At 45.1% G+C, this 26,916-nt stretch overlaps 1 long non-coding RNA gene across 1 annotated transcript in view; it reads left to right on the top strand.

Moving 5' to 3' along the window:
* Positions 1-26,916, top strand: part of LOC147124947 (uncharacterized) — a 144,602-nt gene that overhangs the window by 72,206 nt on the left and 45,480 nt on the right. The window contains exons 2-3 of the long non-coding RNA XR_015079288.1: positions 12,373-12,466; positions 13,506-14,142. This is a non-coding gene — a long non-coding RNA (uncharacterized LOC147124947). The remainder of the gene's footprint in view (positions 1-12,372; positions 12,467-13,505; positions 14,143-26,916) is intronic.

Below are 26,916 nucleotides of genomic sequence, written 5' to 3'. Positions count from 1 at the left end.
ATTCGTGATGCTTTCATCTGCGGGATTGCCTCTCCATTTACACGCCAGCGTCTACTAGAAAGTAAAACACTTGAGCTACAAAAAGCTTTTGACCTAGCTTGTTCACTGGATTTGGCAAAGAGAAATGCAGACCTCTATCAGCTGCCCAGATCTCGATCTGCTGCTGTAGCTGCAACCAGACAATTCAAGCGGTCTCAGGTGAACCCTATCATGGGGGAATCTAATTCAGATAATTCTGATGAAGAAGAGGAGGACGACCCCACTTTAGCAGCCTCTTGGCAATCTAGGAAGGAATGCTTCTTTTGTGGAGATGCTTTTCACCCTAGGAAAACCTGCCCTGCTCGCAATGCAATCTGCAGTTATTGCGGGAAAAAAGGACACTTTGCTAAAGTTTGCCTATCAAGGGCCTCTACGAGGGCCAATCCAGCTAAGGCCTACCGAACTGCCCCAATTAGGGCCTATCAAGATGCTCCAGCTAGGACCTATCAAGCTTCCTCTCGAGCTCTCTCCCGAAGAAGCACACCGAGAGTTTTAGCCACTCTCTGTGCAACGACAGCAATTACAGCTGCTTGCCCACAGAACCTGTCTCAGGCAGCCACAAAAATTTCAATTAAAGGGCATACCTTAGATGCCTTAATTGACTCAGGAAGTACTGATAGTTTCATTAAGGAACAGATTGTTGCGAAATTGAAACTACATGTCTTCCCATCGGACCAGGCAATTGCGATGGCCCAGTCATCACTTAATACCAGAATCTCCGGCTTTTGTGTTGTTGATATGACACTTCATGGTCGTATGTATCCCTCCACCCGACTTTCAGTGCTCAAGGACTTATGTAGTGATCTCCTCTTAGGACTGGACTTCCAAAAACAGCATAAGAAACTCACCATTGAGTTTGGTGGATCCAAACCCGGACTTACTATTTCTAATATACCGTCTAAATTACCATTTTGTGCATTATCAGCAGCTTCACTTGATGAACCCTCATTATTTGCCAGTATTCCGCCTCAATGCCAACCGATAATAACGAAATTGCGGCGCTTTAATCAGGAAGACCAATCTTTTATTGCAGCTGAAATCTCTCGACTTCTAGCAGAGGATATCATTGAACCATGTTCGTCGCCCTGGCGGGCTCAAGTCGTCATTGTCAAGAACCCTCTAAAACCTCACAAACAGCGACTATGCATCGATTATTCGCAAACCATCAATCAATATACCGACTTGGACGCCTACCCATTGCCACGCATTGATGATATGGTTAATAAACTGGCCAAATACAAAGTGTTCTCAACTTACGATTTAAAAAGTGCCTATCATCAGTTACCCTTGAAGGTCTCAGATAAGCAGTACACAGCCTTTGAGGCTAATGGACGGCTGTACCAATTTCGTCGCCTCCCATTCGGGGTTACTAATGGAGTGGCTGTCTTTCAACGGGCAATGGATGGCCTGGTTAAGCAGGAAAACCTAAGGGACACTTTTCCCTATCTTGATAACATTACCATTGCAGGTCACGATGAACAGGAACACGACTCCAACCTCCAAAAATTTCGGGATGCCCTCCATCGCCGTAATTTGACCCTGAATGAATCCAAATCTGTTGAGTCGCAACCGACCATCAACATCCTTGGCTACTGCGTAGGCAATGGTATCATTAAGCCAGACCCAGAAAGACTTCGCCCGCTCCAAGAGCTCCCGTCACCTAAGAATCCGGCTTCTTTACGTCGGGCTCTCGGTCTGTTTGCATACTACGCTAAATGGATTCCTCATTTTTCGGACAAAATCCAACCCTTGCTGCATGCTAGATCATTTCCACTGGGAACAGCGGCTGTTGCAGCCTTTAACCTTCTCAAAAAACAGTTGGAGAAAGCGGCTCTTCACTCCATTGATGAGAATCTCCCTTTCGTGGTTGAATGTGATGCCTCGGAGGTGGCGATCTCAGCTACTCTGAATCAGGAAGGTCGTCCTGTAGCATTTATGTCCAGGACCTTACAAGGTGCCGAGCTATATTATCCTCCGGTTGAGAAAGAAGCCACAGCCATCATAGAGGCAGTACGGAAGTGGAACCATTTTCTAGCTCGCCAGCACTTTACATTGATCACGGACCAACGATCAGTCGCCTTCATGCTTGATAATCGAAAACGAACCAAAATTAAGAATAATAAAATACAACTTTGGAGGATGGAACTGGCCTCTTTTGGTTATACCATTCTCTATCGGCCTGGCAAGGAGAATGTGGCCCCGGACACCCTCACACGGGCATTCTGCTCCACTATGTCATCCTCCACCCTCATGGATGTCCACAATGGTTTGTGCCATCCTGGCGTTACGCGCATGCTACATTTCGTACGATCACGGAATCTCCCTTTTTCCACTGGAGATGTAAAGAAAATATGCTCAGAATGCCGGCTTTGTGCGGAATTAAAACCTCAGTTCTTCCGCCCCTCAGATGGTATACTCATACATGCAACCCAACCGATGCAACGACTTAGCATCGATTTTAAGGGCCCAGTGCCCTCTTCAACTCGGAACACATATTTGCTCACCATGATCGACGAATATTCACGTTTTCCATTTGCCTTCCCCTGCTCCAATATGCTGGCGTCCACAGTAATCTGCTGCCTTGAGCAGGTATTTTCTCTCTGTGGCATGCCGGCTTATATTCACTCAGATCGGGGTCCATCCTTTATGTCGAGGGAACTCAAGGACTACCTCTCAGAACGGGGAATTGCTACAAGCAAAACAACACCATACCATCCCATCGGAAATGGGCAGGTAGAGAGGTATAACGGTATCATCTGGAATTCCGTACGTCTCGCTTTAAGATCTCGGGGCCTACCAGACCAGCAATGGGAAACAGTGCTTCCGGATGCATTGCACTCTATACGGTCCCTGCTTTCTACAGCCACAAATACTACACCTCATGAGCGGTTCTTTGGATTCCAGCGTCGCTCATCTCATGGGACATCACTCCCGTCATGGCTAACTACTCCTGGACCTGTATTACTCCGAAGATACGTTCGGACGTCTAAAAATGACCCTCTTGTAGACGAGGTCGAACTAACCGATGCCAACCCCACCTATGCAAACATACGATATTCCGACGGCCGAGAATCTACCGTATCATTACGGGATCTGGCTCCCTGCCCACCAGGACCTAGTGGGACATCGGGTGATGGCATTTCACCAGGAAACTCTTGGGACCTATCGGGTACCCCTCTCCAGGATCCTGATCGGACACCAACTAGCTTGGTGCCGGTAGAACCCCGTGCTCAAGGTTGCGACCCTCCCAGTACCACGCATGAAAGTACTGGTCCGCCACAGACCAGCTCTGCACCTCCCTCTGAACAGAGGCAGTCTGACTTTGAACCTATTGGGGCTCGTACTCAAAGCCATGATCTCCCCGACCCTTCACAGGGCAATCCAGGCCACACGGACTCTGGCCAATGGCCAACCGCATGTAAGCGGACCAGCGACCCTCTACGACAGGAATCCAAACGGGTGCGACTCTTCCTTGTTCGGCGGCTGCGGACCAAAAGGTAGACCACAGCCTCCTAAACCTGCAGGAGGGAAGAATGTGATAAAAATAATAACTTCCGGGAAGTTATGTCATCACTTCCTGTGAACTGTGAACTATGAACTATGAACTGTGTACATACCTCACTTCCTGTCATGTGTCACTTCCTGTTGGACTGGTATAAATACTGGTCTGTTCAGTATTGTAAGAGGCTTCTACCAGAGGCATGGTAAAGACCTCTCTTGTGTATAGTGTGTTTATAAGTTACTTAAAGCTTACTTTAAAGTTACTTGATGGTAAGCCTCCTTTTTCTTACATCACTGTACATATTATTTTCTTGTGGGGGGAGAAAAAAAGGCTTAAGTGGAATTGCTCCATTGATCGGAGAATTGTGATATTGCCTCGAAACTCGCAGGTGTTGTTGGAAAGGGTTCTGGCAGCTTCTGTAACCTCTGTACTGTGTTGACTTTATGTTATCTGTGATTCTTTGCAACCCACCTACCATGTTCAATAGCTAAAGCTGTTGCCTCTCAGGTAATGGCAAATTTCAGGTCAGGTTTCACTGCAGCTGTACTTTATATTCTTACCACTTAATTCTCAGCTTACAAGAAAGAAAATTGTGTTACTTCCACTGAATTTCATGGGTCAAGTGTCACCACAGGCACTTAACTGGACCATGGCAAGTGTTCCCCGGGGGGACGCGAATGTAGGTTAGCAGTGATCTTTATCTCAGCTCTACCTCAATCAAATGTTCAGTAGGAAGTGGCTTTTACTTTCAAGAATTATAGGAACATCTACAAGGATCCGTTTCTATTACTTCCAAGTTCGAGCTGCAAAAAGGACATACTTTGGTTTCCAGACCTAACTAAATATGTTGCACATTTTTGCTTCTTTGATAAAATGTTACCCACACACGAAAACATTGTAAAGTCTTGAAAGCTACATAAAAATCTTTTACATTCATTCTGTTTGTTTCTCCTGATTTAAACAATGTTAATTTAGGAAAGAAGATTTACAGTATACTGTTAAAAAAAACTGATTTGGTTTGAATGGCTTCGACTAAAAAAACAAATGACATTAGCATACAAATGGGTGATGTTAATTTGTGACATACAGTCCACGGCCTAAAAACTCCTTTTGCTGTGTGAAAGCGTAGATTTCTCTCCAAATGAGATCACACTGATTATAATGATGATTGAACTGAAGCAAACAGTATTTACTTAGAATAGCCGCTTCACTGAAGATCCTTATATTACTGTCCATGATGTGAGCTCAAGATTGTGTTGTTATTAAAATTATTTTGAACTTCATCCGATTGCCAACTGGCTCCTGTTCTTTGAGTTGTAATACAATCCAGGATGATAATAAAAATTACACAATTTCTAATCCATTGGCAAAATATAGGGATGAGTGCACAATCAACAATAGAGAACAGAGGTAGAAATTTTACATAAGAACATAAGAAATAGGAGCAGGAGTAGATCATTTGGCCGCTCGAGCCTGCTCTGCCATTCAATAAGATCATGGCTAATCTTCTACCTTATCTCCACTTTCCTGCACTGTCTCCATATCCCTTGATTCCATTAATATTCAAAATCTATCGATCTCTGTCTTGAATATACTCAACGACTGAGCCTCCACAGATTCACCACCCTCTCAGTGAAGAAATTTCTCCTCATCTCAGTCCTAAATGGCCGACCTCTTATTCTGTGTCTGTGACCCCTGATTCTAGATTCCCCAGCCAGGGGAAACATCCTCCCTGCATCTACCCTGTCAAGCCCTGTAAGAGTTTTTCATGTTTCAATGAGATCACCTCTCATTCTTCTAAACTCCAGAGAATATAGGCCTAGTCTACTCAATCTCTCCTTATAGGACAATCCCCCCATCCCAGGAACCAGTCTGGTGAACCTTCGTTGCACTCCCTCTATGGCAAGTATATTCTTCCTTAGGTAAGGAGACCAAAACTGTACACAATACTCTTTAAAGTGTTTGTCCTTTATAGAATCTACAGCAGAGAAACAGGCCATTCAGCCCATCTGGTCTGTGCTGGTGTTTATAGACAAGCCTCCTCCCACTCTAAGTACCTCTTTCCACCCTGTCCCCACATCCCTCTATTCCTTTCCCCCTCATGTATGCATCAAGCTTTCCTTAACTGTGTCACTGCTATCTGTTTCAACCACTCTACGTGGCAGCGAGTTCCACATTCTCACCACTCTCTGTGTAAAGAAACGTTCACAAATTCTTTATTTGAACTGTTCTTATATTTATGCCCCTCTGTTCTGGACTTGCCCACAAGTGGAAACAATTTCTCCACATTCACCCTATAGAACCCCTTCATAATTTTAAAGATCTCTATCAGGTCTCCCCTTAGTCTTGTCTTTTCCAGGGAAAACAGCTTCAGCCTGTTCAATCTTCCCTGACAGTTGCATCCTCTCAATTCTGGTAACAGCCTTGTAAATCTTTCCTGCACTTTCTCCTTTGCTTCAATATCCTTTTTGTAGTATGGAGACCAAAACTGCACACAGTACTCCAAATGTGGTCTAACCAAGGTTCTATATAAATGTAACATTTCCTCCCTGCTTTTGCATTATATGCCTCTACAAATGAAATGCCTGTACTTTGTTTGCACTCTTTTTGGCCTTATCAACTTGTATTGCTACTTTTAGTGAACTATGTATCTGTATTCCCAGATCTCTTTGCTCCTCTTCCCCATTTAATTTTTTACCTTCCAAGGTATAAGTGACCTCCTTATTCCTCCTTCCAAAATGAATCACCTCACACATCACTATATTGAATTTAATTCCCCATTTATCTGCCCAATCTTCAGTCTGTTTATGTATTTCAGTATTTGGGTACAGTCCTCCACAATGGCCGGTAATTTCCGATAGGAGGCTTCCTGCGTGCGGATGCCTCTTATTGGAAACATAGAAGAAGATAGGAGCAGGAGTAGGCCATTCGGCACCTCAAGCCTGCTCCGCCATTCAATGAGATAATAAGAACATAAGAAGTAGGAGCAGGAGTAGGCCATACGTCCCTCGGGCTTGCTCTGCCATTCAATAGGATCATGGCTGATCCAAACGTAGACTCACGTCCACTTCTCTGCCCGCTCCCCGTAACCCCTAATTCCTTCATCAGCTAGGAAACTGTCTATCTCCATTTTAAATTTATTTAATGTCGCAGCTTCCACAGCTCTCTCATGTAGCAAATTCCATAGATTTACTACCCTCTGAGTGAAGAAGTTTCTCCTCATCTCAGTTTTGAAAGGGCAGCCCCTTATTCTAAGATTATGCCCCCTAGTTCTAGTCTCACTCATCAGTGGAAACATCCTCCCCGCATCCACCCGATCAAGGCCCCTCACAATCTTATATGTTTCGATAAGATCGCCTCTCATTCTTCTGAATTCCAATGAGTAGAGGCCCAACCTACTCAACCTTTCCTCATAAGTCAACCCCCTCATCTCTGGAATCAACTGAGTGAACCTTCTCTGAACTGCCTCGAGAGCAAGTATATCTTTTCTTAAATATGAAAACCAAAACTGTACGCAGTATTCCAGGTGTGGCCTCACCAGTACCCTGTATAACTGAAGCAAGACTTCCCTGCTTTTATACTCCATCCCCCTTGCAATAAAAGCCAAGATTCCATTGGCCTTCCTGATCACCTGCTGTACCTGCATACTAACCTTCTGTGTTTCATGCACCAGGACCCCCAGATCCCTTTGTACTGTAGCACTTTGCAGTTTGTCTCCATTTAGATAATAATTTGCTCTTTGATTTTTTCTGCCAAAGTGCATAACCTCACACTTTCCAACATTATATTCCGTCTGCTAAATTTCTACCCACTCACTTAGCCTGCCTATGTCCTTTTGCAGGTTTTTTATGTCCTCCTCACTCACTGCTTTCCCTCCCATCTTTGTATCATCAGCAAACTTGGATATGTTGCACTTGGTCCCCTCCTCCAAATCATTAATATAGATTGTAAAGAGTTGGGGTCCCAGCACTGACCCCTCCGGAACACCACTAGTTACTGACTGCCAACCCGAGCATGAACCATTTATCCCAACTCTTTGTTTTCTGTTAGATAGCCAATCTTCCACCCATGCCAGTATATTACCCCCAATCCCGTGATTTTTTATCTTGTGCAGTAATCTTTTGTGTGGCACCTTGTCAAATGCCTTTTGGAAGTCCAAATACACCACATCCACTGGTTCCCCTTTATCCACCCTGTTTGTTATGTCCTCAAAGAATTCGAGCAAATTTGTCAAACATGACTTCCCCTTCATAAAACCATGCTGTCTCTGTCCGATTAAATTATGCTTATCCAAATGTCCTGTTACTGCTTCCTTAATAATGGACTCCAACATTTTACCAACCACAGATGTTAGGCTAACTGGTCTATAGCTTCCAGCCTTTTGTCTACCTCCCTTTTTAAATAAGGGCATTACATTAGCAGTTTTCCAATCTGCTGGGACCTTTCCTAAATCCAAGGAGTTTGGGAAAATTACCAGCAATGTATCCGCAATCCCTACCGCTACTTCTCTCAAGACCCTAGGGTGTAAGCCATCAGGTCCAGGGGATTTATCCGCCTTAAGTCCCATTATCTTACCGAGTACCATCTCCTTAGTGATTTTAATCGTGTTTAGCTCCTCCCCCCCTATAGCCCCCTGTTTGTCCAGTGTTGGGATATTTTTAGTGTCCTCTACTGTAAAGACTGATACAAAATATTTGTTCAGCATTTTTGCCATCTCCATGTTCCCCACTACTAATTTCCCGGTCTCGTCCTCTAAGGGACCAACGTTCACTTTAGCCATCCTTTTTCTTTTTATGTAACTGTTGAAACTCTTGCTATCTGTTCTTATATTTTTTGCTAGTTTACTTTCATAATCTACTTTCTTAATTAATCTTTTAGTTATTCTTTGCTGGCTTTTAAATGCTTCCCAATCTTCTATCCTCCCACTAGATTTGGCTACTTTATATGCCCTTGTTTTCAGTCAGATACTATCCTTTATTACTTTACTTAGCCACGGATGGCTGTCTTTTCTTTTACGCCCCTTTTTCCTCAGTGGAATATATTTTTCTTGAAAGTTGTGAAATATCTCCTTGAATGTACACCACTGCTCATGTACCGTCTTACACCTTAATCTATTTTCCCAGTCCACTTTAGTCAACTCTGCTCTCATACCTTCATAGTCTCCTTTGTTTAAGCTTAGTACGCTGGTTTGAGATCCAACTCTTTCACCCTCCAACTGAATTTTGAATTCAACCATATTATGGTCACTCATTCCAAGGGGATCCTTTACTAGGACATTTTTTATTAATCCTGTCTCATTACACAGGACCAGATCTAAGATTACCTGCCCCCTGGTTGGTTCAGTAACATACTGCTCAAGGAACCCGTCCCTAATGCACTCTATGAACTCTTCCTCAAGGCTGCCCTGCCCAATTTGCTTTGTCCAGTCAATATGAAAGTTAAAATCTCCCATGATTATAGCTGTTCCCTTATTACAAGCCCCAACTATTTCCTGATTTATACTCCGACCAAGAGAGTTGCAACTGTTAGGAGGCCTATAGACTACGCCCACTAGTGACTTTTTCCCCTTATTATTGCTTATCTCCACCCAAACTGTTTCACTATCCTGATCCTTTGACCCAATATCATTTCTCACTATTGCAGTGATTCCATCCTTTATTAACATAGGCTGATCATTCAAATTCAGTACCCTGTCCCTGCCTTCTCCCCACATCCCTTTATCCCTTTAGCCTTAAGAAATATATCCAACTCCTTCTTGAATATATTTAATGAATTGGCCTCCACTGCCTTGTGTGATAGAGTTCCACAGGTTCACCACTCTCTGGGTGAAGAAATTCCTCCTCATCTCTGTCCTAAATGGCTTACCCCTTATCCTTAGACTGTGACTCCTGGTTCTGGACTCCCCAGCCATCGGGAACATCCTTCCTGCATCCAGTTTGTCTAGTCCTGTTAGAATTTTATGTTTCAATGAGATCCCCTCTCATTCTTCTAAGCTCCAGTGAGTATAAACCCAATCGACCCAATCTCTCCTCATACGTCATGCCTGCCATCCCAGGTATCAGCCTGGTGAATCTTCGCGGCAGTCCCTCCATGGCAAGAACATCCTTCCTCAGATAAGGCAACCAAAACTGCACACAATACTCAAGGTGTGGTCTCACCAAGGCCCTGTACAACTGCAGCAAGACATCCTTGCTCCTGTACTCGAATCCTCTCGCTACGAAGACCAACATACCATTTGCCTTCTTAACCGCCTGCTGCACGTGCATGCTTACCTTCAGCGACTGGTGCACAAGGACACCCAGGTCTCGTTGCACTTCCCCTTCTCCCAATCTATTGCCATTCAGATAATAATCTGCCTTCCTGTTTTTGACACCAAAGCGGATAACCTCGCATTTATCCACATTATACTGCATCTGCCATGCTTCTGCCCAATCACCCAACCTGTCCAAATCATACTGGAGTTTCTTGGCATCCTCCTCACAGCACACATGCCCACCCAGCTTTGTGTCGTCTGCAAACTTGGAGATATTACATCTAGTTCCCTTGTCTAGATCATTTATATATATTGTGAATAGCTGAGGTCCTAGGACCAATCCGTGCGGTACCCCACTTGTCACTACTTGCCACTTGGAAAAAGCCGTTTATTCCAACTCTTTGCTTCCTGTCTGCAACCAGTTCTTTATCCAAGTCAGTACCTTGCTCCCAATCCCATATGCCTTAACTTTACACACTAATCTCTTATGCGGGACCTTATCGAAAGCCTTCTGAAAGTCCAAATACACCACATCCACTGGTTCTCCCTTATCTATTCTACCAGTTACATCCTCAAAAAATTCCAGTAGATTAGTCAAGAACGATTTACCTTTTGTAAATCCATGTTGACTTTGTCTGATCCTGTCACTGTTTTCGGAAATGCCGGTTTTCAGCGCATGCGCTTTGCATGCCTGAAACCGGCATTTCCGATGTCCCTACGGGTGTGTACACAGCACGTACACACCCGTAGGCATCGGAAAATACGGGCCATTATTAGCTATAGCCCCCAATTTGTTATCATCTGCAAATTTCAACACTATACTTCCAATTCCTGAGTCCAAATCATTTACTTATGTGGTGAACAGTAGTGGCCCCAGCACAGATCTCTGCAGGAATCATTCAAGTAATTAAATCAATAAGAAACAATTATGACATAGAATAAGGTATCCAACTTCTTATATTAGATGTTTTTGACCCAAATTATTAAAACTCACGTGATTTTTTTGTCCTGATGCATTTTTTGCAGTTAAATAGTTTATTGCAAATTTGTCTGGTTTTTGCTATGGGCCAATAATGATTTGTTCTCATAAAGTATAAAAACTACATGCATTTATATAGCACCTGTACCAGAAAAATGCCTCAAGGCACTTTACAGAGGTGTAATCAAAAAAAGTTGGCCGTTGTGCCAAAGAAAGAGATATAAGGATTGGTGATCAAAAGGTTGGTCAGGGATGGGCTTTATGAAGGGCGTTAAAGGAGGAGAAAGAGCTGGAGAGGTGAAGGAGTTTAAGGAGGGAATTCCAGAGCATGAGGCCCAGGCGACTGGAACCATGACTGCAACATTGGGCCAAAGGAAATGGGGTTGCAAAGAGGCCAAAGTCAGAAGAGTGGGGAGTTATAGAGCTGCAGAAGGTTACAGAGATTGGGGGGTGGGCAAAACCATTAAAAGATTTAAACAGGAGATTGAGAATTTTAAATTTGAACCATTGGGGAGCACAATCTAATGTAGATCAGCAAAGACAGGGAATTGGTGCAGGATAGGATTCAGGCAGCATAGTTTGGGATGAGTCAAGGTTTACAGATGGTGGAGGGTGGGAGTTCTCCATCCTGCTACTTTTAACCGTGCATTCAGTGTATGTAGCCCTAATTTTCTGCTGTGGCTCAGTTGGTAGCACTCTCGCCTCTGACTGAGAGGGTTGCGAGTTCAAGCTCCACTCCAAGCGACTTGAGCACAAAATCTAGGTTGACACTCCAGTGCAGTACTGAGGGAGCGCTGCTCTGTCGGAGGTGCCGTCTTTTGGATGAGACATTAAACCGAGGCTCCGTCTGCTCTCTCAGATGGACGTAAAAGATTCCATGGCTTTATTTCGAAGAAGAGCAAGGAAGTTCTCCCCTGTGTGCTGGCCAATATTTATCCTCCAACCAACATCACTAAATTTGAGGGACCTTGCTGTGCACAAATTGACAGCTGCATTCCTACATTGTAACAGTTAATACACTTCTAAAGTATTTCATTGGCTGTAAAGCACTTTGGGACACCCTGAGGTCAGGAAAGACACTATTTACATGCAAGTTCATTCCTGAGAAGAATTTTGTTTGCAGCATATGCATGAGTAGTTGTAGATAGAATAATGGAATATTTTAGTACAGGGAGGAAATCCATGCCTTTAACTTACAAAAGATTTCAATCTACTGAGGTTAGATTCTAAAATGGCAAACCACTTGCCCTGACGGAGCTCCTAAGTTGCAGTCCACTGGCAGCCAGAAAAAACTCATGGCTGCCTTCACGTGTTGAGCTTTGGATTGCCAATAGAGGCGGCACGTGACAAGCCAGCCAGGATGTGATACTGCGTTAAAGGCGCTATATAAATGCAAGTAGTGGTTGTTGTAATGTGAGCGTTAAGCATTGAAATGACAGTGATATTAGCATACAGATGCTTAATGCGTTCATATAGTAGTCTTATAGTCTGCTATTTGAATACAGCTGTTAACCAATTAGTTTTCAGCAGTTTAGCATCTGTTAAAATAAGAAGGTCACACAACTATGTTGGGATTTTATTTGTCTTTTTCACACACAGGTTAGTGGAAATCTGGAAAACTCTCCCCCAAAAGGCTATGGATACTGGGGGACAATTGGAGCTTTCCAGACAGAGACCAACAGATTTTTGTTAGGTAAGGGTATCAGGGGATATGGAGCTAAGGTGAGTAAATGGGGTTGAGGTACAGAGCAGCCGTGATCTAATTGAATGGTGGAACAGGCGCGAGGGGCTGAATGGCCTCCTCCTGTTCCTATGGGTTCATATTAGTATCACAAACAGTAATTTCTATACACATTTATTTATTTATGGTCTTCCCCAATGGCTTGGCAGGTTTATTCAATCAGTGGCTGAGCCATAGAAACCAGGGAGTTCCCAATTCAATCTCGGTCGCTGCTGCATTAGCTGATCTCAGGTAGGGTGCTTGTGTGGGGGCAGCTACAATTGGACTCGGCCTCTCTGGATTAGGAGCAGGTGGAAATCAGTCGGGGTCTTAGCTGATCACTATCCTATGTGTAGAGATTAGGATAGGGTGCGAGCCCTTCTGCGGTCAAATAGCCTGCCGACACTAGCTGTAAAGTCTCGTACATGAGCAATGGCCACTTGGGTAGGGTATAAGCAAAGAGTCAATACCTTTTAGGAGAGGGAAGAAGTAGTTAGCAAGAATAAAACTATAACAGTAAGTAATTGGCCAAAAGGAAATCTAATTACAGCAGTATACTGATGCCAAGATATTATATTTCCTTAATGCCTTTTATATAGATCACTGGCAAAAACACATGAATTTGGACGTCAGGGGATGAAATGCAACTTGGGCAGGGGTGAAAAGCAGGCAGTAGTGAATCGAGCGCACGTTATACATACCCGCCTGATCCTCCTTTCCATTGAAGTCAATAGAAAGGAAATTCAGGCAGGGTGTATAACGGGCAGCCGACCCTCTCCCGCCTGTTTATGGACCCCCCGCGCCCAGAGGTCGAGAGAAACTCGCATCTAGCAACCAGGATTCAGAACTCTTGTTTAATTCAAAATTCAGACTGAAGCCAAACCACAGGTGGATGCGGTCCTTATGTGGCTCGTGTGGAGCATAAAACAGTTGGGCCGAACGGCTAGTTTCTGTGCTGTAAATTCTATGTCATTAATAAAGTATCATAATCCAGAATTCTCCTCTTCCACAGAAGATGAATTGGAAGTTTAACTGCCTCCACCTGGATGACTATGTGGAAACACACAGTGGCATTAACCTGTACTTGAGGGAATTCAGCTGCCGACAATTGAAAATCGAAGACCTAGCTCGATGTCAATGCATTCCAAATTCAATTTACTAAGCTGTAATTAAAACTATAATTAGTCACACCTCTTTTACAATTCTTGGAAGTATATTTTAATAAATGCGGCATTGTTTAATGGTGAATTCCTATTGCAAGCAATTCCAAAGGATTAGTCTAACAATTTATTTCCAACGCTGATTTTGCTTTCACAGATCTTTGAGAGAGCTGGCAGCTTTATTTTTTTCTATTTGTACCTCTCCATTTGTAACCAATGGGAAATAGAGAAGCAGGTCCCAGTCAGATCGCAGACTCCATTTGTAACTTCGGACAGCAATGCTATTCATTCCAGGAACAACGGAAAGCACAAGTACACTTTCTGGAGAGTCACAGTTAGTGGCCCCAGGATGGACGATTTAGTCTTTTGCATAACAATTTCAAGCCGATGAATCACGAGCGGTTTAAAGAGAGCCAGTCAGTACTTGTGCTCAAACTCAGTCGCATGAAGCAGGCACTTTAACTGCTGAGCTATGAAGGCAATTAACGGGTGAGGTGTTTTTTTTGTTACTTTATTGCAGTACTTTTTTGATTTATGCAGAATCTTTACGTTTCCCAAAGTACAACAAATTTTGTCAGTGGCTTCCCTTTCAGAGCTCTGATGTCAGAGCATGGGAAAGTGCCCGATCTTCTATTCCAGCTCCCACCCTTGCCCATTGGAGTCAGTAAAAATGACACCGACACTGACCCAAACAGCACGCCAGTCTCATGTTCCCGACCACTGTGAGAGGCTGTGTGTGGCTGGAAACTGTTGCAGAATCATTGTCCGGCTCAAATGATCCATAAACTGTGTGGAATGAAAGCTGAACTATGCAGAACAAGAGAAAGAAACTATTTAGAGGTGACAGGGCATCAAAGGCCACTAAAAGAACTCACTATTTGTGATGAATGGAAATGAACAAATCAGTGCACTTAGTTCTTGTGCTGTTTAATTTCAATTTGTACAAAGTTTCCTGTTTCATGTATTTTAAGATTGGACTGTTATTTGGAATGGGAAACAAGCATTTTAATTTGTTTAACAATGTGGAATCGACACAATTATAAATGAGATTATCACTTCTTAGGCAGTCCCTCGGAACTGAGGATGACTTGCTTCCACATTAAAAATGAGTTCTCAGGTGACTGAGTCCAATGCGGGACCTACAGTCTCTGTCACAGGTGGGGCAGACGGTGGTTGAAGGGGCGGGTGGGTGGGTGGGGTGCTTGGGTTGACGTGCGCTGCCTGCGCTTGGCTTCTGCTTGCTCCCGGTGAAGAGACTCGAGGTGTTCGGCGCCTTCCCAGATGCTTCTCCTTCACTTTGTGCGGTTTTGGGCCAGGGATTCCCAGGTGTCGGTGGGGATGTTACACTTTTTCAAGGAGGCTTTGAGGGTGTCCTTGAAGCAGTTCCTCTGCCCACCTGGGGCTCTCTTGCCATGCCGGAGCTCCGAGTAGAGCGCTTGTTTTGGGAGTCTCGTATCGGGCATGCGGATAATGTGACCCGTCCATCAGAGCTGATTGAGCGTGGTCAAAGCTTTGATGCTGGGGACGTTGGCCTGAGCAAGAACACTGACGTTGGTGCGCCTATCCTGCCAATGGATTTGCAGGATCTTGCGGAGGCAGCATTGGTGGTACTTCTCCAGTGCTTTGAGGTGCCTGCTGTGTATGGTCCATGTCTCTGAGGCATACAGCAGGGTGGGTATCACTGCTGCTCTGTAGACCATGAGCTTAGTGCCGGGTTTGAGGTCCTGGTCTACAAACACTCTCTTCCTCAGGTGACCGAAGGCTGCATTGGCACACTGAAGGCGGTATTGGACTTCGTCGTCGATGTCTGCTCTTGTTGACAGTAGGTTCCCGAGGTATGGAAAGTGGTCCACATTGTCCAAGGCCTTGTCATGGATTTTGATAATCGGGGGGGCAGTACTGTGTGGCGGGGGCAGGTTGGTAGATGACCTTTGTCTTACGGATGTTTAGTGTAAGGCCCATGCTCTCATACGCTTCGGTGAAGGTGTTGACGATGTTTGGAGTTTGACCTCCGAGTGAGCGCAGATGCAAGCATCGTCTGCATACTGTAATTCGATGACAGAGGACGGGACGACCTTGGATATGGACTGGAGGCGACGGAGGTTGAACAGTTTCATGTTTGTTCTGTAAATTAGCTCCACTCCAGCGGGGAGCTTACTGAGGGTGAGATGGAGCATTGCAGCAAGGAAGATAGAGAAGAGCGTTGGTGCGATGATACAGCCTTGCTTGACCCCGGTTCGTACATAAATTGGGTCTGTGGTGGAACCGTTTGTCAGGATCACGGCTTGCATGTCGTCATGAAGCAGGCGGAGGATGGTGACAAACTTTTGAGGGCAGCCGAATTTGAGGAGGACACTCCATAATCCCTTATGGTTGACAGTGTCGAAGACCTTTGTGAGATCAAAGAAGGCCCTGTACAGTGGTTGGTGCTGTTCCCTGCATTTCTCTTGTAATTGACGTGCAGTGAAGACCATGTCCATTGTGCCCCTTAGTGGGCAGAATCCACATTGCGACTCTGGGAGGTGCTCTTCGGCCACTGGGAGAAGGCGATTGAGGAGGATTTTTGCGATGACTTTCCCTGTGGCAGGGAAACTCCTCTGTAATTACTGCAATTGGACTTGTCACCTTTCTTGAAGATGTTCACAATTACGGCATCTCTGAGATCCCCTGGCATGCTCTCCTCCTTCCAGATAAGAGAAATGTGGAATTGACACAATTATAAATTATATATATATTAGCTATATATTGCACTTTTATTATAGTTTAGCCTCCATTTCTGATAGTTTGGGTACAATGGGGCAGATTTGACAAATTAGTGCTGCCATTGTAGAGCTTCATGTGACAGGGATGCGTATTTGGAATTCAAACATGGAGGTCAGCACACCCTGCCTGATTTCTGTCCATTAATCGTGCGCCAAGCTTGACAACGGAATTCATAGAATCTTACAGTAGAGAAGGAGGCCATTCTGCCCATCATATCTGTACCAGCTCTTTGAAAGAGCTATCCAATTAGTCCCACTCCCCTGTTCTTTCCCCAGAGCTCTCCAATTCCCTTTTGAAAGTTACTATTGAATCTGATTCCACCATCTTTTCAGGCAGCACATTTCAGATCATAACAACTCGCTGCGTAAAAAAATTTCTTCTCATCTCCCTTGTGGGTTCTTTTGCCAATTATCTTAAATCTGTGTCCTCTGGTTACCACCCCTCCTGCCAGTGGAAACTAAATAAGGAGAAAACTGTCAGGAGAGTCGGTAACCACAGGACACAGATTTAAGATAATTGGCAAAAGAAGAGTAAATCTCGATCAAAACTCTTCATAACTTTAAATGCCTCTATTAAATCTCCCCTTAACCTTCTTTGCTCCAAGGAGAACAATCCCAGTTTCCCTGGTCTCCGTACATAAGTGAAGTCTCTCATGAATTCCCGATATGTTCTTTCATTGCACAAAGCTCCATGATGTAAAGTCTACCCCGATATTCTTATGAAAAGGAACATGACTAGGTTTTGGGGTATAACTCTTAGGGGGAAAAATTCGGTTGGTTAGCACCTCGCCGGGACGCTAGGAACTTAGCGCCCGAGCACGGCGATTTTAGCGCCGCTCGTGAAATTGACCAGTCGTTTTGCAGCAGCACTGAACACTACTGCCACGCTCTCCTGCGCCCGCAGATCGTGACATCAGTCAAGCGTGCAGCACCCCAGACCGGATATTGAGTCGCGCCTCCTGCCTTAGCGCCTGCAGCTAGGAACGACAGGTAGAGGGGAACGTTTTCAAGTCGGGAAGGGGCTGGGGGAGCACTATTTAAAGGCGTCGCTTCCTGCCTTTTCTTGTCAGCAAAATTTTTGGTTTTAACGCTCTCCTAAGGAGTTTTGGCCCTCAGCGCCACTTTTGAAGTTCCTAAGCGCCGTGCTCTTTCCCTGGGCCTATCGATTAGTGCTTCTAACACAATTGCTTTTGAGGTCTCTCCAGGCCGAGATTCAAGACTGCAAAGAGCAGGGTGTGGCTGGCCAGCAAGATGGCCCCTCCTTTTAAGAACTGGACGGCGCCAGTCTGTCTCGCTTCCATGGTAATTGGCATCGCCTGAGCTTCGGTAGCATTCCGAGGTTGTGCCTCGCTCCCTGACATTTGCACCTTAAGAGAGATATGTAGCGCCTGATTTAACGCTCGAATCACCTCTAGGGGCAATAGAGGTGAATTTTGCAGTTGGAGGCGATAATTAGCTAAGCTTTGCGCCCAGCCGATATTAACGCCCCAAAATGGCTGGTACTGAATTTTTCCCCCTAATTAAAGTTTGACTTCACAATTATATTCAGGTGCTTGGATCATTAATGCATGGTCTTATCTTTAAGGTAGTAGCATTTAATGGTCACAAATTACTAGAGAGGCTGAATACTTACACACAATTCTGGAGACATGTTTACAGGAGTTGTGCTATTTCATTAAATATGATGCCCCTGCTTGCAAATTGTAATCGACAAAAAAATTAAACAATTGACTAATCAGCTTGTTAACAGTTTGGGGGATGCAATACTGCTTATACCTCATTTGGACTTTAAGAAAACCAATTACATGATTTCAATAACATAACAGTGAAATGCACGGTTAGTAGCTGAACCTGACATGGGTATTAGCTGGGAAATGCAATCTGAATGAGAATGAGCCAGGGCCTTTTTAATGTGATGTCAGCATCCTGTAATTGTAAAACAAGTAATAATTATTATAGAAGTAATGTGATTTGAATTGTGGTTAATGTATCTAAATATGCCATTAACTTATTTACCAACCAGTCAAGTTTCTCAGTATTGTTCATTAAGGCGCATAATGGAGGAATTCTTTGTTGAAGCCTCTCAATTTATGTGTCATTGGCCCTTTAGTAACTATTGTTTTTGAACTTAAACCACACAGAGTTCAATTGTGTTTGTGACACTTTAGCACCTTGGCAATCAGGAAATCGCCCTTCCGTATGTCTGTAACTTCCTACAACCCCCCACCCATGTCCACCTACCGAGATCTCTGCGCTCCTCCAATGCTGGCCTCTTGCGCGTCCCCAATTTTTATCACTCCGCCATTGGCAGTCGTGCCTTCAGCTGCCGAGGCCCTCCCTAAACCTCTCTGCGTCTCTTCCTCTTTCCCCCCCTTCAAATCACTCCTTCAAACCTCTCTTTGACCAAGCTTTAGGTCACCTGTCCTAATATCTCGGTGACTTGGTTTCAAATGTTTTCTGATAACGCTCCTGTGAAGCACCTTGGGATGTTTTTACTCGGTTAAAGGTGCTATAAAATTGCAAGCTGTTATTGAAATGTAGACTGTGCACTGTGATCAGACTTTTTATACTCGTCTTTTAAGTCGGCATTTCAGGAGCCTAGTGTTTGAGAACAAGCTGCTGCTGTTAAATCTGGTTTATATAGATGAGTGGCTATCTTGCAGATCCCACTTTACCTGAATCTAGGAGTCTGCTGCTAAACTACAGAACCTAGGGTGCTATAAGTGGCGGTACTAGCTCAGACACTAGCCTACCAGAATCCAACTTAAAAGACCAATTGAAAAATGTCTCAAGAAAGATACCGTCTGATAATCTAACTGTGCTGGTCATAAATGGGAGAACAATGGCTCAGAAAACAAACCAAAAGAAAAGGTGCATTTGACTGACTGCACTGTCCTTCTTTGTGGAAGAATTACTGGCTAGAAAGGCGGCTATTTTCAACGAACCCTTTCTCTCTCCTCCTCCTTCCACTCCGTGTGCTGGAAAACAAGCCTGAAGCAAGAAATCTCACTGGCTGAATGGCATGTACAGCACCCAAAGAACCAGCAAAGAGCTGGGCAATATTTCCCCAATGCTTGCTTTCAGTTCATCGAGATCGTAAGTGGTGGCCCACAAGAGCAGAGAAATGATACAAATCCTGGACAAGTTAGGTTGGACCTTTTCAACATAGGGCAAGGCGGCAGATGCCAGTAGACAATGGCATAGCCAAGCGTGGGCAAGTACTTTCAACTTTTATGAATTAGGGTAGCCAGTGCCCCAAGAACCCTGGCAAAGAAGTCATGCCACCTCATTCATTGACTCTTGGCTGCAGCCCATTGCTGCTTTGTTCTGAGACTGGACTCTGCTGCATGTGGCAATTCCTGTTTTTTTTCAATAAATCAGACATCCATGGCCCCAGTGCAAAGCCCTTAACTAATGAAGTAACATTAGAACTCCAGTTATAAAAGCAGAGTACTGTAACTCAGTGGCAGAGCACACTTTGGACTAATTAATGCAATAGTCAGACGGAAAGAAAGAACTAGTATTTATATAGAGCCTTTCACAACCTCAGGACATCCCAAAATACTTCACAGCCAAGAAAGTACTTTTGAACTGAAAACAGAAATTGCTGGAAATACTCAGCAGGTCAGGGAGCATCTGTTGAGAGAGAGAGAGAAACAGAGTTGACGCTTCAGGTCGATGGCCTTTCATCAGAACTGGAAGAAGCTAGAGTTGTAATAGGTTTTAACCAAATGCAGTGGCAGGGAAAGGAGAGGGGGGGTGAAAGAATAAAAGGGAAGGTCTGTGATAGGGTGGAAGGCAGGAGTGATTAAATGGCAAAAGGGATGATGGTGCGAGGCAGAAAAGGGGAGGGTAATGGGACAAGTAAAGAAGCAAAAGTTGGGTTTAGAGGAGCTGTAAATGGCAACAGCAGAACCATTGCCAGCACCCGCTGTCCGAAAAAGTGGGAGCGGTGGTTATGATCTTAAATTGTTGAACTAGATATTGAGTCTGGTGTGGCGGAGCCACCAAAGGACTCAGAGCGGTTGTACATAATTCCTTTAACAGCAATGTAGTTACTGTCTGTGCCTGTACCTTTAATTACACTGTTTGACTGCAATGTCTAGTTACCTTTACAGCGCGGTTTCAACATGATGACGTCATACCGTTAGTCACGTGATTCCCCAATGGCGGGAAGAATGTGATGACGTCATGACGTCCGTCTTCTGCCCAGGGGATCAGTCCTCGTGGAGCCCTCAAGGAGAGCAGACCTGTAGTTGATGTATTCCAGCAGTTTCTAGTTAAAACCTGTTTTGTTCCATTAAAGTTCATTGTTTTAATTGCCTGAGCCGAACTCAGTCTTTTCGATAGGAACCTCCGTTCCTACACTAAGATTTTAAAGTGCCTAATCGAAGGATGAATTGCTGTTCCTCAAGTTTTTATTGAGTTTCATTAGAACAGTGTAGCAGGCCAGGGTCAGAGTCGGAGTGGGATGGAAAATTAAAATGGCAAGTGGCTGGAAGCTCATGGTCATGCATGTGGACTGAATGGAGATGTTCAGCAAAGTGATCACCCAATCTACGTTTGGTTTCCCCAATGTAGAGGAGACAACCTCATGAGCAGCGAATACAGTATACTAAATCGCAAGAAGTAAAAGTAAATCGCTGTTTCACCTGGAAAGAGTGTTTGGGGCTCTGGGGGGTGAGAAGGGAGGAGGTAAAAGGACAGGTGTTGCATCTCCTCCACTTGCACGGGAAGGTGTCTTGGGAATGGGAGCAGCTATTGGAGGTGATTGAAGAGAGGACCAGGGTGTCGCAAAGGGAACAGCCCCTTCAGAAAGCTGAAAGGGCAGGGGAAGATGTATTTGGTGGTAGCATCGCGTTGGAGGTGGCGGAAATGACAGAGGATGATCTGTTGAATGTGGAGGCTGGTGGGGTGGAAGGTGAGGACAAGGAGAATCCTATCGTGGTTCTAGGAGGGAGGGGGAGGTTTGAGGAAATTGGATGGACACGGTTGAGGGCTCTTTTAAAGTGTAGTCACTGTTGTCATGTGGCAGACAAGTTGACCAACAAACAACAAGGAGATAATGACCAGATAATCTGTTTTAGTAATGTTGGTTAAGGGATAAATATTGGCCAGTACACCATGGAGAACTCCCCTGCTCCTCTTCGAAATAGTGCTATGGGATCTTTTACGTCTACCTGAAAGGGCAGCCAAGGCCTCGTTTAACGTCTCATCTGAAATACAGTATCTCCAATAGTGCAGCCCTCCTTACTGAAGTGTCAGTCTAGATTATATGTTCAAATTTCTGGAGTGAGGCTTAAACCCATGACCTCCTGACTCAGATGCAAGAGTGGCTCCACTGAGCCAAGGCGACATCTGAAACTTCAAGCTAAATTTATGAAATGTCAGTGTATCTTCATTAGACAAAAGGTTTCTGAGTTGGAGGAGGAGAGGGTCTCTGTGAACAGGAAAAAGATTGGGTTGGAGGGAGAGAATGCCTTTGAGGACTATAGGAGAGATGAAAAGGGAGAGCGTCTCTGTGAACTGAGAGAGGGAGAAGGTGTGGGAGATGTAGCGTCCGCGTATAAATAACACACGGACTGCAGGAGAATGGTAATAACAGGTGTTTAACTGAACAGAGGGTATGCTGGAACTAACTACAAATTACTACATGGTGTTATATACAGGTGTGGTCACTACTGGTACTGCAGTATACAGGGGCTGTAAAAGATAGTTCCTCTCTTAAAGGTACATACATTACAATTCCTCCCCTTTTAGATAAACAGTACATAACATTCATTTAACAATTAAATAATAACTAATTACAATTACAATTATCTTTGTACTATATACATCAGCTGAAAGTAATCATTTATAAATTCCATGGTGTGGAGATGCCGGAGTTGGACTGGGGTGGACAAATGTAAGAAATCACACAACACCAGGTTATAGTCCAACAGCTTTATTTGAAGTCACAAGCTTTCGGAGCGCTGCTCCTTCATCACCTGATGAAGGAGCAGCGCTCCGAAAGCTTGTGATTTCAAATAAAGCTGTTGGACTATAACCTGGTGTTGTGTGACTTCTTACATTTATAAATTCAGTCTTTGAGGAGGCTTCCTGATCCTGTCTGGATAGTGCCTTTCTCGAGTATCCTGTTCTTGCGGCGGAGTCGATTCTGCCTCATTGTCATTGGTTGGTTCGTCAGCTTCCAATACCACTGATTCTGAGGTAGACGCAATCTGTACTTCAGGTTCATCACCAGGTGCGTATGATCGTGGCATGGGTTTGACTTGTTCCTGTGACTCTAGAATCTGGTCAGCATGTCGTCTCACGATGCTCTCTCCAACGTCCACTGTGTACATTAGTGGTCCCTGCCGTGTGCATATCGTTCCTGGCTGCCATTTTTCTGTTCGGTAGTCGCGGGCCAAGACTGGTTGCCCTATCTTGAAGCTTCTGGTTGGCTTCTCATTGATGTGCTGGAATTGCTTATTCTCAACATCTCGTCTTATGTTTGGTTTGAGCAAATCCAGGCGACATCTTAACCTTCGGTTAAAGAACATCATGGCTGGAGCTTGGTTGGTGACTGCATGTTTCGCATTCCAGTAAGCAAACAAGAAATTATCCACCTTGTGTTGCAGTGGTATGTTGTCGTTATACATCGCCTTTATTGCTTTTTTAAAGGTTTGAACAAACCTCTCAGCCAATCTATTTGTGGCTGGATGATATGGGGCGGATGTGTAATGCTTTACCCCATTATTCCTCAAAAACCTCCGGAAATCCTCGGACACAAACTGTGGTCCATTGTCGGAGCAAATCTGCTCTGGCAAGCCATTCCTGGCAAAGATGGTCCGTAGGACTGCAATAGTTTTCTCCGTGGTGGTGGAGGACATTTTGATGACCTCTGGCCATTTTGAATGTGCATCCACGGCGATTAAAAACATTGAGTCCATAAATGGACCAGCAAAATGAATGTGTACCCGTTGCCATGGAGATGAGGGCCACTCCCATGGGTGTAGCGGGGCCTGTGGTGGAGCGTTTTGGACTTTCTGGCATCCTGTGTAGCTCTTGGTCATTTCCTCGATTTCTTTATCGATTCCCGGCCACCACACAAACGCCCTGGCTAGGCTCTTCATTTTTACCCCTCCCAGATGACCCTCATGAAGCTCATTGAGCACTCTATCTCTCAACTTGGGTGGAATTACCACTCGGGATCCACACATCAAGGTCCCCCGGCACACTGACAGCTGTTCTCTCCTTGGTGAGAATGCTGGCAACAGTGAGTCACCATGTGCTGGCCATCCCTTCACCGTCAAATCATAGACCAGAGAGAGTGTCGGGTCATTTCGGGTTTCCTTCTCTATGCTTGAGTTTGTAACAGGTAGACGTTCGACTATGGTCGAATGGAATATCTCAACAGGTTCCACTGCAGGTGCTTCCTCCACCGTAGGCAGCGGCAGGCGCGACAGCCCATCAGCGTTTCCATGCTGTTTCGTGCCCTTATACTCTTTCGTATTGATGTGCCCCTAGAAAAAGGGACCATTTTTGCAGCCGTTGCGCCGTCATCACCAGAACGCCCTTCTTTGGGTTAAAAATGGAGACAAGAGGCTGGTGATCAGTCAGTAAGGTGAATTTCTGCCAGTACAGATAGTGATTGAACTTCTTCACCCCCCACACCAGGCTGAGGGCCTCCCTGTCAATCTGGGTATAGTTACGCTCGGCTGAGGTTAGCGAGCGTGACGCAAAGGCTATTGGCCTCTCTGAACCGTCAAGGAATTTGTGCGACAGCACCACTCCAATGCCGTAGGGAGATGCATCACATGCCAACCGAATCGGTAGTGTTGGATTGTAGTGGGCTAATACTTCTTTAGAAGTGATTAGGCATTTACATTTCTGAAAGGCACGCTTACATTCATCACTCCATTTCCATGCTACTCCAGTTTGCATCAGGGCGTTCAGTGGGTGCAGAATTGTAGACAAATTTGGCAAGAACTTATAGTAGTAGTTCACCAACCCGAGGAACGACCTCAGTTGCAACACATTTTCCGGTGCTGGAGCCTTGACTACTGCCTCAATCTTGTCTGGGGACTTATGTAACCCCTCTTCATCAATCACGTGGCCACAATATGAGATTTGTTTCCTGAAAAACTCGCAGTTGGCTCGTAGCCCATATTCTTGTAATCTAGTAAGCACCTGCTCCAGGTTGGCAAGGTGTTCACTGTCATTTTCGCCCGTAACCAGGATGTCGTCCAAATAACACTGGGTCCCCGGGATCCCTTGCAGGACTTGTTCCATCGCCCTCTGCCAAATAGCCGGAGCTGATGCTACCCCGAATACCAGTCGGTTGTACTGGTAAAGACCTTTGTGAGTGTTTATTGTGAGATATTTTCTAGATGCTTCTTCTACCTCCATTTGTAGATACGCTTGGGCCAGATCAATCTTCGTAAAGCGTTTCCCTCCAGATAGTGAGGTGAAAATATCTTCTATCCGCGGAAGTGGATATTGTACTGTGTGAAGGACTGGGTTCACAGTTACCTTAAAGTCCCCACAGAGGCGAACCTTCTTCGGCTCCCCAGGCGTGCTGCTCAATGATTTCTTCATTACAGGAATGATGGGTGTGACCCACTCGCTCCAGTCCACCTTGGACAGAACACCCGAACGCTCCAGACTCTTCAGCTCTGCTTCGACGGCTGGGCGGATCGCATACGGTACCGGTCTGGCCTTAAAAAATTTTGGGTTTGCGTTATCTTCAATTTTTATCGTTGCTGTTACACCTTTTAGAGTCCCAATTCCTTGCTGGAACACCTCTTTCGCGTCCGTTGTGTATGTACCTTTAAGGGAATAACTGGTCTTAGACTGCAGTACCGGCAGTGACCACCCCTGTATAAAAGACCCTAGCAGGCTTCTGTAGTTTCAGTTTCAAGCTGCCTCTTGTTCAGTAAAGTACCTGTTAAGCTGTTCTCCCGAAGTCCATGTATTATTGAGGCGCGGACATTACAGTGGCAACGAGTAAGTTCGAACTCGCCTGCAGTGTGGCATCATCTCACGGGGATCTTGCCTGAAAGGAAGGTCCTGGAAGGTCGTAGTCTGAGCAACGGGCGTCGACCGAGGGCAACCGCCCAAGGAATCCATCGGTGTTTGGAGAATTGCGGGAGAGACTGTGGTTCCAGCGAATCGTGCTGGTAGCAGGTAGCGCGCTGACCCTTCCGGACTGCAGCAGGCTCAAGCTCGATCGAGCGGCTCTACAAATCGGGCCGTGCAGCGTTGCCGGGAAAAGAAAACGAGAGAGAGGGTGGAGCGCACAGGGCGCGGTCGGTGCTCGAGAACAGGACAGCGGAGAGAAACTAAATGGGGGGGAGGAAAGCGAGACACGCTGAAGCTGCAGGTCGCTGCCATTACCCCGTAGAATGCTAGGAGCAGCGTGGCAGTAAGGGGAAGAAGCAAAAGCGCGGGAGGCACCATTTTATCCCATTGGGGAAGAAGCAAATGCACGGGAGGCGCCATTTTAAATCGCCCAAGATGCCGAAAAGTGGCAGTATCACTGCTTTCGACAACGAGGTAGAAGACTGGACTACGTATGTGGAAAGAATTGAAGTGTACTGCAAGGCAAATGAGGTGGCTGATGGAAAGAGGGCGTCGGTATTATTAAATCTGATGGGTGCGAGTACGTACGGCCTATTGCGGAATTTAATTACCCCAGCTAAACCAATGGAGAAAAGTTGTGAGGAGATTGTTCATATCTTACAGGAACACCTAAGCCCTACACCACTGCTGAAAGCAGAAAGATTCAAGTTGCATAAAAGAAACCAGCACAAAGATGAGAGCAATGCTGACTATCTTACCGAACTACGCAAGTTATCGAAGCACTGCCAGCTCGGAGCAGGACTGGCAGATACCTTAAGGGATAAGTTTGTCTGCAGGCTCCAGAGTGAAGGAACCCAGAAACGACTACTTTCAAAAAAGGACCTGACGTTAGAACAGGCTTTCAGCGTGGCAGTATCCTACGAAGCAGCAGCACGGGGAGCTGCGGAAATACAACAGAAACCACAAGAATACAGTGCTAACGAAATGGCATATGGAGCCGAAAAGTGCTATCGCTGCGGCAGAAAAACCCATGAGCAGAAGGACCGCTGGTTTAAAGACAAAATATGCAGGCAATGCGGGAAAATGGGACATATAGCAAGAGTCTGCAGGTCGGGAAGGAAGACCAACACAACAAGAACTACTAAGGAACAGTATAGGAAAGTAAAGAAACTGACAGATAGTAGTTCAGAAGATCAGGGGAGTGATAAGGACTCCGGGAGCAGGCGACTAAGTTGTTTAAAGTTATACAACGTTATCGCAAAAGAAGATCACTGAACCATTTGGGTCACCCTCATGATAGCAGGGTCCCCAGTGAAGATGGAATTGGACACAGGATCAGCCCTAACTGTCATGAATCGACGAGACTATGAGCGGCTATTCTTACACATACCCTTAAAGGACACGTCCATTGTATTGAAGACATATATGGGGCAAAAGG

This window comes from Somniosus microcephalus, chromosome 1 (genome assembly GCF_052327205.1).
Source record: "Somniosus microcephalus isolate GS21.2 chromosome 1, FLI_Smic_1.0, whole genome shotgun sequence".
NCBI classification, from domain to species: Eukaryota; Metazoa; Chordata; class Chondrichthyes; order Squaliformes; family Somniosidae; genus Somniosus; species Somniosus microcephalus.
This window is presented reverse-complemented; position numbering and strand designations above follow the sequence as displayed.